This window comes from Halichoerus grypus, chromosome 3 (genome assembly GCF_964656455.1).
Source record: "Halichoerus grypus chromosome 3, mHalGry1.hap1.1, whole genome shotgun sequence".
Lineage (NCBI taxonomy): Eukaryota > Metazoa > Chordata > Mammalia > Carnivora > Phocidae > Halichoerus > Halichoerus grypus.
The window spans coordinates 122,708,732-122,722,825 of NC_135714.1; the positions used below are offsets into that span (position 1 = coordinate 122,708,732).

At 40.7% G+C, this 14,094-nt stretch overlaps 1 protein-coding gene and 1 non-coding gene across 2 annotated transcripts in view; one reads left to right on the plus strand and one right to left on the minus strand.

The window, feature by feature from the left end:
- Positions 1-14,094, minus strand: part of FREM3 (FRAS1 related extracellular matrix 3) — an 87,441-nt gene that overhangs the window by 39,395 nt on the left and 33,952 nt on the right.
- Positions 5,105-5,211, plus strand: LOC118544284 (U6 spliceosomal RNA). Its single transcript, XR_004921510.1, has one exon. It is a non-coding gene; the product is annotated as a U6 spliceosomal RNA (small nuclear RNA).

Here is a 14,094-nt window from a genome sequence, read left to right on the forward strand (position 1 = left end):
AGAAGACTTAACACAGAACAAGTTCTGAGACGTAATTCCTGCTGGGGGCTGTGAATTCTAATGACCAGACTGACACAGCTTCTGATTTAATATGACGGTAAGATGTTTTTATCTGAGAGTGATTAGAAAAGTTGTGTGACCTGCCCAAGTTTCCATTGTAGGAGGAGGGGAAGAACGTCGGGCCTCCCAACACCACCACTGAATAGTAAAAGGACAGACAGCTAAAATTATAATTTGATTATATCACAAATCATGCTCATTTGGCATCCCAGGAACTCACTGAGCTTTAACTGCTGGGTAAATGCACCTGCTGGATTTCATGTTTATTCTCCATCTGTCATCTCTCTCTCTTTAGAGATAACATTATTGGATATTATTGTGGGTATTCCAATAAATACAGAAAAATGTGAGACAAATATACCAGAAATCCTTTCGTGTTATTAAAAAATATGATCTTGGTCTTTCTAGTTTGAAACCATTTTAATTCTTCCAGTATGCAGTTTTTTGGATTTTGAAATCATGAGTCAAAATAATAGTTTATGTTTACTTATTCTTTTCCAAAGTTCTCTCATGTAATCTTTATTTTATTCTGACAACCACACTACAGAGTAGGACAAATATTAGTCTCATTGTATATCTAAAGCAAACAGTTTCAGGCCAGTGAAGTGACTTGGCCAGGTCATTGCAGCATAGTGGCAAGGTCCTATCTTGTCTGGACTGCAGACTTCTAGTTCTGTGTTCTGTTTTTGACTCTGAACTGCCACTCCTATATCAATGCTCCTGGATCAATGCAACCCAAATACCTCAAAAGGGAACTGGGCAAAATCTATTGCAAACAAGACCCTTTGAGTCAACACATGTTATGTTAAAAAAGGATCAACAATTAGAGACAAAACCATTTTCACAGCCCAAATATATATGATACGGATTTCTCAAAAAAGTGGGCCATAGTATTGAAAATCTTTAGTCCCGAGCAGCTCCCCTAAGTCTCTGCCCCTAGAGCCCTACGGTTTCTTGTTAAGCCTTCTCTCGCGGTGTTTGCTTCATTCTGTGTCCTCTGAAGACCAGCTGGCTTTCTCCACTTGTCCATGCATGTGGCCCCGCTCATCTTGAGTTTGCTTATCTTTCTATCACATGACCAGCAGAGAGAGATCCGTATCTTGGCCTCTCAGCGGCTGAGTGTGGGTCTGGTCAGCTATGGTGTTGTTAGCTGTGGCTTTGCTGATTGAGGAGGAAGGCAGCTCTCAGAGAAGTGGGCTCACAGATCTAGAGATTTAAATGGTATTTACCTTTAATATTAGGACGCAAAAACGAGGTGAAAATAATAGAGGGCCCCTTTTACATTCTCATCTCCAGTAAATTTTCTGTACTCAGATTCCTAAAATAAAATGTGCAGATAGTCCAAGGAAGCAGTGAGGTGGCATAGGGATAGCAGGGACTTTAGTCTGCTACTAATTAGCGACATGGACTTGAAAAAGTTACCGAGGACCTTTGAGGTTTAGATTCCTGGACTGTTAAATGAGCACAATAACAATAACAATAACAAGGACAGGAATACTATCTTCATCACTGAATTGTAAGGATTACCCTGGAGAGTGAAGGGGGCAGTGAGTGGCCCGATGCCTGGCACACAGTAGGCTCTCAAGAAACGGGTCACGTGAAGCTTATGTTGACATCGATGCACACATTGTAATGGAGAGACAGGAGAAAATAAGCACAAATCAGTTTTTTTTAACGCGTGAATCAATTAGGTACATACAGAGGACCATTCACTTGCTCATTTACACCTCCTATAAATAATGACTTCAAATTCCAGCCAGTCAGCAGACATAGTGTGAAGCACTGTGCTAAGTGTTGTGAATCAAAAGAAACGCAAGTGATAAAGTTAATTTGTATATCAGGACCCACACCATGGAGGCCCCCAGTGGCCCAGTCCATGTCACAAATCTAAACCTAAGTCAGCCTGCACTTACCCAAAACACCTGTCAAGGAAACCCAACATACACCAATCACAAGCCTTCGACTCACCTTTAGCTAGTTTACCTTACTCTAGAAAACAGAACCTGCTCAAGGCTTATAAGGAAGTCTCCAACCTCCTAGCCAATCATACTCTGTTTCTGAGTTGTATCTTCTAATGCTCTGTGAGACTTGCTCTTGCCCCAAATCCCTCGGGAATAGTGCTTGGCTGCTGGTGAAGCCCTGTCTCCCCAGTTCATGAATTGCTTTCCCTTGAATAAACAATATCAAACTGGTTGCTCAATTGTATTATTTTTGTCACTTGACACAAGGTATAATTTCTTCAGAGAGGATGTGAACAGATTTCATGAGGCAGTGAGGGCTTAAGCACTGGGCAGTGATAGTGGAGAGGAAAAGGACGGTTTAGGGAGAAATAAGGGAGAATTGACAGGTTTGGGGGACAAGAAACCAGCACGTGGGAGGCAGGCCATCAGAGATGATTCAGAGCTCAAATCGGGCGGCTGGAGGAATTGCATAGTGTGAGCTGATAGAAGTCAGGAGGGGAAGACAGCTTGCAAGTTTAAGTTCAGATTTGGCTTTGAGGATGGTAAGAAGTCCAAGGGAAAAGTCCATCGGCTCCTTGGAAACGTGGATATATGGGGAAAAAGGTCTGGGGGAGGGACAAAGGCAAGAAATGTATATTTGGGTGTACTGTGATACAGAAAATTTCTGAAAGGGCGTTTTAAAGTCCAGTTTTTCAAAGTGTAACAATAGAGAGCTAAATCCATATTATACAATCTCTGCATTTTGTCAGGCATTGCCTCTCGAAGGATCCATGCGATGGTGGAGGCGGATGAGGATACTTATAGTAGTAGGATCCCAGCTGAGCACCTGACAGCAGACATCCTGGGGCCCTGAAGAAGCTGATTCAGGCCTTGCCCTTCTCTGCCCTCAGACCTGTCGGTCCCTGGACTTTGAAAGTCCAAGCCAGAGTGACGTGAGGAAAGGACTTGGTCTCTACCAGCCACCTTGCCTCTGCGTGCGTGGCTCTGATTTAGCCTCCTGGGGTGTTTGGCTCTGCACCATCCATTGCTGGGGAAGGGGGTGGAGGTAGAGGGGAGAAGGGAATGCAATATGAGAAAGAGGAGGCGCTTGGAATGGCCAGGGGACCCCTGCTAAGCTGGAGGCCCCACAATGTGTGAGGGTCATTTCAGGGCCCTCGGCTTTTGAAGTCAGGGAGTTCTGAGGGGGGAGGGGGATGGGGGCGTGACTGGGGGCCCTCCTGGTAGGGGCCAGAGACATGGTTGCCTAGGCTTTAGCTCTGCCCTCACAGGCTTCCATTGGGGCACAGGTGCAGCTCCTTCCCCTGGACCCAGAAGCAGGCAGCGGGCCAGCTGATTAACGATTACTTTCCAGGTAATGGGAGGTGGCTTAATGTATAGTGAATAAGAGTGCAGAGTCTGGATTCCAAGTTATGTAAGACTTTGCATAGACAAAGTTCTGTACTTCAATGAGGAAATAACTGTGAACAAAGAGGACCAAGAACTAAACTCTGGGGACAGTTGCATTTGGGAGCCAGTGAAGGAAAATAAGCAACAGAATGGAAAATAAGAAGCCTGTGAGTTTTATCACAGTGTGGAACTCTGATAGAAAACTATCACCTAGAAGGAAAAAAGAACAGTTTCAAGCAGAACTATAATCTTCTTATCCAAGGATGATACCTCTTTATTTGTTATATCAAGCTATCATAGCTACATATCTAGTTATACCTTAGGGAGGCATTTTTCAACCTCAGTACTACTGGCATTTAGGCTGGAGAAGTCTTTGTTGTGAGAGGTCGTCCTGTGGATCGTAGGATGTTCAGCAGCATCCTTGACCTCTACCTACTAGATGCCAACAGCAGTCCCTCACCCACCCCTGTCCTCCACCTGTAACAATAACAAAAATAAAAAACATTTTGCCACATGTCCCTGAAGGAGAAAAGTAACCTCTCATTCAGAACCACTGGTGTAAAGGATTTTACTGCATCTCTGATAAAAGTCTTCCTGTGTTTCATACTCGTGTTTTAGGAGAATGCCAAAAGAAACATTTTAGATTTGAATTTGGCATTGATAATCAAACATTCCTTATTGGCTTTGGAACGTAGCCTGATCTAAGTCAATAAACTATTTTTCCTGTTGGAAAATCAGACTTTAAAGTTGGGGACAAGAGCTATATCCGTGGGATCTGGTTTCCCATCACACTTTTCCTGGGCAGCTGTAGAAGAGGAAGCAAAAGGTCATCAGGTTTAGCAGGGAAGACTGGAGGCTGCCCTCCCACGCGTGATCTCTATGCCCTAGGCAAGTGCCTCCATCCCCGCTCCCTCACCTGTACACGGAGGTAAAGATAGGTGCACAGGAGGCGCCGGATGGGTAGGGAAGTGTGGGCGTGTCGTTTTGATGGTTTGCGCTATTATTATTAAGTTCCCTTTTTTCCTTCATACGTCAGGAGAATGAATTGTTAAGAAAAGAACTATGTAGAACAAAATTAATGTTCTAAATAGAACCTATAAGCTCATAATGGGGGGATGGAGGACGGGGGTAAAGAGGGACCAACACGCACCAAGTGCCCGGTATGTGCCGAGCGCGGGGCTAGGAAGTGTGCAATAGGCCAAGGAAAAAGAAAAAGAAAAAGAAGAGACAAACGAGATGAAGCAGACGGGAGTCGGCGAACAGGAACTGATGGCACCTGTCTGAACAATGGAAAGATCTGAGTGCATGGTGAGGGGAAGGGAAGTAGGAAGGCGAATTTTGGAATAGGAATGGCTTAGAAAGCAACTATGGAAATAATAATGGAGAAAAATACCCAACTGCAGAATTTCTAACTTCTTGAATTGAAGAGCTTATAATGCATTTACATTTTCACAATTATATCCTGTTGGGTTAAAAAAAAAAAAAAGGGAAAAATACACTAAGAATTTATCCAAATACTATATTTGGGAAGAGTTAATTTTGATATAACTTATTTACCAATTATAGTTTCTGATATAATCTCTTCTTTTAAAAATGCAATAATTTAAAAATTAAAAAAAAAAACCCTTAAAAAGAAAAAGAGATTACATATCGCTAAGGCACAATTTTGAAAATACACCTAATAAATGCTGACTCTCGTGCTTGCTTCGGCAACACATATACTAACATTGGAACAATACAGTGAAGATTGGCATGGTCCTTGCTCAAGAATGACACACAAATTCATGAAGCATTCCATATTAAAAAAAAATAATGAAAAAATAAATGCTGATTCTCAAATGAGTAAAATAAAGTACTAAATGATAAGGTAGCTGCTATTGTCAAATGTTAATGGCTTATGGCCTTGAACTTCAAAAAAAGATTTAATTGATTAGGATATTTGGTCTCAAATGTTTAATAATTATCCAAAGAAAAGCTAATATTATACTTATGTTTTTTAATACTCCATGACATTTTCAAATAGCTTCTTCATCATAAGCATTTAGGTTCTTCAGCTACCAACTTTAAACTGTATCTGAATTCCTTATGCACCTCCTCATCATAATACTTGTACTGTCAATTGTCACATAGTGTCAGTTAATATCATTTGTCTTTGGAAAATGCTTCACAGTGTCTCATTGTGATGAAATGTGATGAAATTGTGGCTTGCTGTGTACAGCTAAACTGCACGTCTACAGGACATCAATATAATAAATATAATGTATTCTCCCCCAGGAGAGTTATAATTTCAGGGAAAAGAAAGGAACTTAAGATAGAAGAATTAGCAAAATTAGGTAAGAGAAAAAGTCAAATTGCATGTCCGACAGATCTCCATTTTCTTCCCCTAGCTGTCTCCAGTGCTCCTGGAGCTGTGGGTAGCAATTTGAAAAATGTGCTTTGCTGGGTGAGATACGCTACATCCCCCTTCCTGCATGAGGATATTATTCCACTCCCATTTCTTTTGCATAATTCACTTCTCTTCAGTAATTCCACAGGCCTGCCTGATTCTCCCTTCAGTGCTTCAGGGTGCAACCACCCACGACCCAAAGCGGGGAAGGAGAGGTGGCCTCCTCTAGGCGTCTCCAACACACAGGTGCACGTCCATTCTCTTCTTAAGGAACAATAGCTATCGTAGATTGTTTTGTGCAACCGCACAGCAGGTTTTTCAGAAAAGGGGGGGAGAACGAAAGAAGAGCACACAGATGAGACATTTGCAGTCATTTCTCTCCTTGTGTCCTTCTAAGCTACAGCAATGTTACCTCCCAGACCGTGTTTCTATATCTACTTCTGCAATCTTTGGAAATGTCGGGGCAGGTGGGTGGGTTAGGCAGCGAGGGGGGAGATGGTGGTGGCAGGTGCAATGCAATTTGAAAGAGGTGTTTGGTATAATCTTTTTGGAGATGTCCCCAAACTGTCTTGATGATGTATCTGGCTCTCCATTTTGAAGAATAAAAACCCAACATGTTACTGCTATGTATAACAAGTTTTCCGTGCCCTTTTTTGCCTTCCTAAAATAGAGTTCTTCAATATTAGCACAGTGGAAGCAGTGGGAAAAAATTAAAGACCAGAAGCTTTTTATTTTTTTTATTTTTTATTTTTATTTTTTTAAAGATTTTATTTATTTTTTGACAGAGAGAGAGACAGCGAGAGAGGGAACACAAGCAGGGGGAGTGGGAGAGAGAGAAGCAGGCTTTCCACTGAGCAGAGAGCCCGACGTGGGGCTCGATCCCAGGACCCTGGGATCATGACCTGAGCCGAAGGCAGACGCTTAACGACTGAGCCACCCAGGCGCCCCAAGACCAGAAGCTTTTTAAAGATTCTTTTGCATGTTCAATAGGGGTACACATCCTGCTTTTGACACAACACAAAACTACCCAAAGTACTCTCAAAGCAAGATTTTAGAGAATTAAAAAAAGGATAAGACTGTATTAGCAGAAGGTTCCAACTACCAGGAAAGTAAAAACATACCGAGTGTATGATCACATGCAATGGCCATTTCTCTTTGGGATTTGGGGCTCCACATGGCTTAACTGGAAGGGAGAAAATTGTGCCTTCTTCATTCTCAAGACTGTATGGGATTCAAGGAGGATGTTGAAGCAAACTCTTCCTTCCAGAGAATGTAATGTCATGTCATGCAATGCAATATATATAGCAAATTCCTCTTTGGAGATCAGAATAATCTTGCTCATTTTTGGATACAATCTAGATAGAGTCAGAGAAAGCAACTGGGTCCTTGTCAGAACCTTCTTATTCTTCTCTCCCATGAGGGTTGGAATTAGAACCTTTCTGAGTTCCTTCCAGGTTTAACATTCCGTAATGCTTCCTGCCCCCCTTGGCAGGTGGCACTGTCACACCAATAAAGAAAACATATACACTTATTATGTCCCAGTTTGGAGAAAGAACATTACTCAACATAAGTTGGCATACAAACTTGATAAATTCGATGTGAACTTTAAGCTCTCAGGAGGCCTACATCTATGTGAGGAGGATGAGTTCTCAGGAAGGCACACAAACTGGGGACAGAGTGGCCCTGCAACATCCCGAGGTGTGATCTTGGCCCCATCTGCGAATTATCATCGAATCCTTTGATATCTGTGATGTCATGTGAAAATCCAGTGCTTACCACCACCCTGAAGAGTGGGAGTGGGCGTATGTGACATTCGACGAGCAAAGTCCCTGTAGCTGTGCCTCCCTCAAGGTCACAGAGCTGGTCGATACATTTAAAAGTGTGCAAAGCCCTCCGTGATCTGGATCCTTGCTACCTCCCCATCATCTCCTACCTCTCTTGCTGCCTTTGGAGTCTATGAGAGCTTATTCTAAGTTATGTGCACTTTGTGAAGCTAACAGTGTGGCTTCACAGCTCTGAAAACTCTTAGTCATCCCTCAAGGCTCAGTTGGAGCCTTGCTCCTGGGAAAAACCTCCCCGGGTGATGGCTCATCTCTGTCCCTCATGCCCATTACCTCCTGGCTAGTGCTGCTCACAGAACTGCAGTGAATCGTCTCTATGTCTGCTTCTCTTTCCACATCAGTAGGTGCTTTTCATCTTGGAGTCCCTAGCGCTTGGCACAGAGCCTAGAAATTACAGGGGCTCGATAAATACCTGCTGGATGACTGAAGGCCTCCTGGAGAAAAGCTGACCTAAATATAGATTTAAAGAAGAATAGAATGAGCACTGCTAATAATTTAACCTATGTACAATTTGTAAATATGTTACCTTGCTTCATAAGAATGTAGATAATGGTTTTAGAAAATCTAGTGATATCATAGTATAGACCTGTAGTTTTATTCTAGTTAGAAAGAGAGCCAGAACCTGCTCTCCACATTCTTATACTCTTAGCTTAGAGCTTCTTGTATGCAATACTGTGTGTATAGGTTGTGAAATGATCTTTAAGTTTGAGGGTCTAGTTTTAGAGAGACCTTTTAAAAAAATAATAAAAATATTATTTTACATTTCCATAGGATGTATTACTTAACGTTCCCCCCCACAGTCCAGTGTTCTGCTCATGTTCTGGAAACTGATCACATCACACCGGGCATATAAGTTTGTGCTTGATTGGCATTAGAAATGAAATGGTATAATAAAAATTATACATGTATATATAATGAAAAGCAATATTTCCTGAAAAGCCATAATGCACTCTGTATCTTAGGGAGACCTAACCAGAGAAAGCTCCTACAGTTTTTTTTTTTTTAAGATTTTATTTATTTATTTGAGAGAGAGAGCGAAAGTGAGAGAGAGAGAGAGAGATTGAGAGAATGTGTGGGGGTAGGGGCAGAGGGAGAAGCAGACTTCCCGCTGAGCAGGAAGCCTGAGTGGGGCTCCATCCCAGGACCCTGGGATCATGACCTGAGCCGAAGGCAGACGCTTAACCGACTGAGCCACCCAGGCGTCCTAAGCCCCTACAGTTTCTTATAGGTGTTCAACACAGGACACATCCCCCTGGGGGTCTCCTCTAATGTCAGTGACTAGCAGCTCTGAAATGGTGGGTGTGAAAGTTAGAATCACTTATTCTCCTACAAAGAAAGAGATAAATGTCACATCCCCATCCCAGCTTATGTCCACAGTTAGCTCAAAGGAGATATAAGACTGTTCCAAGAGCAATTTGATTTGTAAGTGCTGGGAAGGAAGGAGCCATGTGAAAAAAGTGTCAAAAGGAAGCTTTGTGGAGGCATAAAAATAAAGTTCCCCTCATTACAGCCCAGATTGTAGAGCCAAGTGTATTCACACACTCTTGTAAGTGGGTTTGGCCAAACCTTGGAACCATCTAACTAAGCTCTAAGTGAATGAGGAATGATCTCTGGTAGAGTTCTTAGGGTTTGACAAAACAATATTTAGGGAGGAAAGTTTGGAAATTAAAGGAAACCACAGCCTAGCTCTGTGTCATCTCCATTGTTAGTTAGTCCAGGCATTATAAAAATGGGCAAGCCAGAGAGCCAACAGATGTCATTAGCCTAGTTCTTGGCAAGCACTTATCAGGCAAAGAATATAAGCTGAGCTTTTTTTTTCCCTGGGGAGGTATTCCATTTGTCAGCAATTTCTCTCTGCCAGACCACAAATCAACAATTGCTAGATAAATGAAATGCTTCCACTCAACTTACAAACTCTTGGGTAAAGTATTTATTTTCTAGAAACAAAAATGCCTTTTTTATAGCACAAGATATAAATGGTCCCAGTGGGTCCCACTAAAGCAATCAAATGCCAGATCTATAAATCTTATAGACCCTTATGGAAAATGGAAGCAGCTCTGTTAGGCATCACAATGAATGATGCTATAGGTTCACAGAGAAAATGGCAGAATAGGTCATAGCTAATAGGTCAGTGACAGACTGAACCCATTGCTGTGGTAATGGTAAGGGAAATTCAGTGTCACAATAGCTTAAGACATATTTTACGAAGACAACATTTGTTTTGAAGACCTTGGATTATATATTTTTTGAATTATGCTGCAGTATAATTTGACATTAGATATACTATCATATATAATGATCAGGAGACATTCAAATGTGGAAAGAAATGTGACTGTGGCCTAACACATAGTCTAGGCTCTCTGTCTCTCTGTGTCTTTCCTTCACATTTATTCCTTCCTGCTGTGTGTGTGTGTGTGTGTGTGTGTGTGTGTGTGTGTGCTTGCTTTGTTAAAGCCCCTCCTTGCTTCTTTCATCTTGCCCTTCCCATGTATCTGCCTCCCCCGTATTTTTGCATGAGCTCTTTCCAGCTTCTAGAAGACTAGTTAGTATTTGTATACACTATATTTAAAAAATTTAAAACATAAGGAATGGTGATTCCATAAGCAGCATCTACAAAGAGGTTTCTCAATTTATTCTTTGCCTGTAACATACTGAATGGAATCCAATCTGGTAGTTCCCTTGAGGTTTATGATAAAATCTCAAGGTAATGCTTCACTCCCATATCTTTCAATGAACATGCTGAAATATAAAACTGGGTATAAACTAATAAAAAATAAAAAATAAATTTAAAAAATGGGTACAATCTTTGAGGTCATTTTCGACCTTCGGGTCTATGATTCTAAGTGGGTATAATAACACCCATAATAGTTTTTATAATTTTGCTCTTTTTAAAATAATAAGATGAAAGCTCAATCTATAAGGCATATTAATTCTTTAAAAAAGTGTTCCTTGGGGTTTGTAAGGAAAGGAAACATTTTCCTACTAAGAGCATATGAATTTTATGGTGCCAGCAATAGAACAAAAATACAATTGCCCCTTAAGCTCAGGTCCTTTGCCCAGCATGGAGTTTCCACAGTTATATTCGATTAAATGGCCTTTTGGTTTCCCAAGGCAGGCCCAGGCAAAAGTCATGAATCAAGGACTAAAACATGCTGTTTCTATCAAGACTACCCTTTCCAAAATGATTATTTCCATAATTTTCCAGGTTCTGGATTTCTTTCTGTGTATTAATAACGGGTGACACAACAAACTGGGAATAAGTATCACTAGGGAAAAGAGGAGGAACATGTCTTAAGCCACATGAGGCAGCTTTTCTCTTGCAGTTTGGGCAGGAGATTCCATGGTTGCTGAGGGGGATCTGCAGTCGGCCTCCAGATGAGAGCCAGCCAGCACCCGGGGGGAACAGTGGGATAATCTGGGAAAGCTGGGGTTTTGCTGGGGGTGAGCCAAGACCGTAATGGTCTCTGCAAATGCTTACTAGCTCTTCTGTGCTCCCCTAGTAGTTAAGCCAAGAAAAAGAGACACCGTTATGCCTTGATTGGCTTTTCATCAAGTGAGGGCACTTGTACTTGTTTCAGGATGGTTAAAACTTTTTGGCAGAACCATTGCTATGATGGTTACTTTTATGTGTCAACTTGGCTGGATAACAGCACCCAGCGTTTTTGTCTAATGCTCGTCTAGATGTTGCTGTGGAGGTATTCTTTAGCGGTGATTAACATTTACAATCAGTTGAATTTAAGTAAAGCATAATGCTCATGGCCCTCATCCACTCAGCTGAAGGCCTTAAGAGCAATGACAGGCTTCTCCAAAGTGATTCTACCTCAAGACTGCAACATAGAAACCTGCCTCAGTTTCCCACCTCCTGGCCTGCCCTGAAGATTTCGGACAGAAAACTGCAACTTTTATCTGAACTTTAGATTGGCCAGCTCCACAACTGTGTGAACCAATACCTCTCTCTGTGCCTCTCCCTGTCACACACACACACACACACACACACACACACCTCCTACTCTTCTGCGTTTCTGGGTTCAGAACTGTGACTAATGCAGTCACCATAATACCTGCCCCCCCTCTTTTTTCCTCTGATACATTAAGCTATTCTATTCTAGAAACTATTCTGAGGCAAGCATCTTCCAACATGTCATTTTAATCATATTTAGATGTTTGGACCCTGTTTTCCTGTTTTATTTGCTTGTTTTAATCCAGTCAGATGCATTTAGCACACAGCCATTGCAAGATGAATTCTCTGGGAAGAATTTTTCCCTTTCCCCAGTGACAGAGATGAACCATTTTAATCTACCTAATTTGCCCAAAGAGCTTTTATGAAGCTTGAAACTCAGATCCTTCAAAAAAGACAACATTAATAGATGGAAAAGAAAAATCTATGTTTCTAAAACTGACTGAACCTTTACCACTGCTTGAAAATGCTAGGAAAGATTGGAGATACAACACAAAGATTTAAGAGTGTTTTTACATAATATATACCTAATATACATTCAAAAATCCTCCAGGGCAAAACTTGAGTTGTAGAAGAGATGTATTAGCAAGGATTACTTAAAGTGTTAGGATATATCCTGATGTATTTTCTGGAGCTAAGGATTAAGTTTTGTTTTGTTTTGTTTTTGTTTTTTTTTTAAAGATTTTATTTATTTATTTGACAGAGAGAGAGACAGCGAGAGCAGGAACACAAGCAGGGGGAGTGGGAGAGGGAGAAGCAGGCTTCCTGCCGAGCAGGGAGCCCGATGTGGGACTCGATCCCAGGACCCTGGGATCATGACCTGAGCCGAAGGCAGACGCTTAACGACTGAGCCACCCAGGCGCCCTGTTTTGTTTTTTTTTTAACTTAAATTCTGTGGCTTGCAAATCTTAGTTTTACAAAATAGAGTCATTTTCACATTTTAATAAGGTTAGTAAAATGAGAATGTCATTTACAGAAAAAAATAATCAGAACAAGATTCTATGACTGGTAAATTTCCCTTGAGTTCTAAATGCATTTGATTGCACTTGTGGATTCAGCCGCACCAGTGTGAAACATTGTAACTAGGTTTTCTTTAGTTATACTCATGTTCCAGATCCCATGTTTTTCCTCTGCTTCTCGTGTTCATCAGGCAACCTCTGATCAGCACTGAAGCTTTCGGAAAACCTCTGCATTCCTCCTGATACCATACATGGATGTATACAGACTCTTGTTTATTTTTCCTTTGTGAAAGTTCAATCTATTAATGCCAACCCAGGGAAAGAGAAATGCCAATCTGGGAGTGTTAATAAGGCGCTTCTCAAGATTTAAATTTCTCATTATCTTGAGGCATCAATAAATACCCACTGACCATACTTTTCTTTAATTCTTTACCCATAGTTTCCCCACTCCCCCTTCCTGCCCAGTTTAATTGAGAAAAGTTTAAGGTATGCAGCATGATGATTTGATTTACATGTATTGTGAAATGATTTCCACAATAAGTTCAGCTAGCATCTATTTTCTCATATAGGTACAATAAAAAGAAAAGGAAGAAGACAAGGAAAAAAGGAAAAAAATTTCTCCTTGTGATGAGAACTCTTTAGAATCTATTCTCATGACAACTTTCCTATATACCTAGTGCTTATTTATCTTGTAGCTAGAAGCTAGTACTTTTTGACCATCTTCCTCCAATCCCCCCTCCCCCCAACAATCCACTTCTGGTAACCACAAGACTGATCCCTTTTTCTGTGAGGTGTTTTTTTTTTTTTTTTTTTTTAGATTCCACATTTAAGTGAGATCATACAGTATTTGTCTTTCTCTGTCTGGCTTATTTCACTTAGCATAATGCCTTCAAGGTCCATCCATGTTCTCAAAAATGGTAGGATTTCCTTGTTTCATGGCTAAATAATATTCAATTGTATATATATACCACAACTTCTTTATTCATTTATCCATTGATGGACACTTAGTTGTTTCTATGTCTTGACTATTTTATTTTATTTTATTTTATTTTTTTAAAGATTTTATTTATTTATTTGACAGAGAGAGAGACAGCTTGCTTGCTTGCTGTTGAGTTGTACGAGTTATATTAACTCCTTATCAAATCTATGGTTTGCAAATTTTTTCTCCATTTCATAGGTTATCTTTTCACTTTGTTGATGGTTTCTTTTGCTGTGCAGAAGCATTTTAATTTGATCTAATTTCACGTATTGATTTTTTATTTTGTTGCTTGTGTTTTAGATATCATTTCTGAAAAATCATTACCAGTACTCATGTCAATAACTTTGTCCCTATGTTTTCTTCTAGGAGTTTCATGGTTTCAGGTGTTATATTTAAGTCTATAATCCATTTTGAGTTAGTTTTTGTGAGTGGTTTAAGATATGGGTCCAGTTTTATCCTTTTACATGTGAATATCCAATTTTCCCAGCATCATTTATTGAAGAGACTCTTTTCTCCAGGGAATATTCTTGGCTTCCCTGTCAAACATTAATTGACCATAATAAT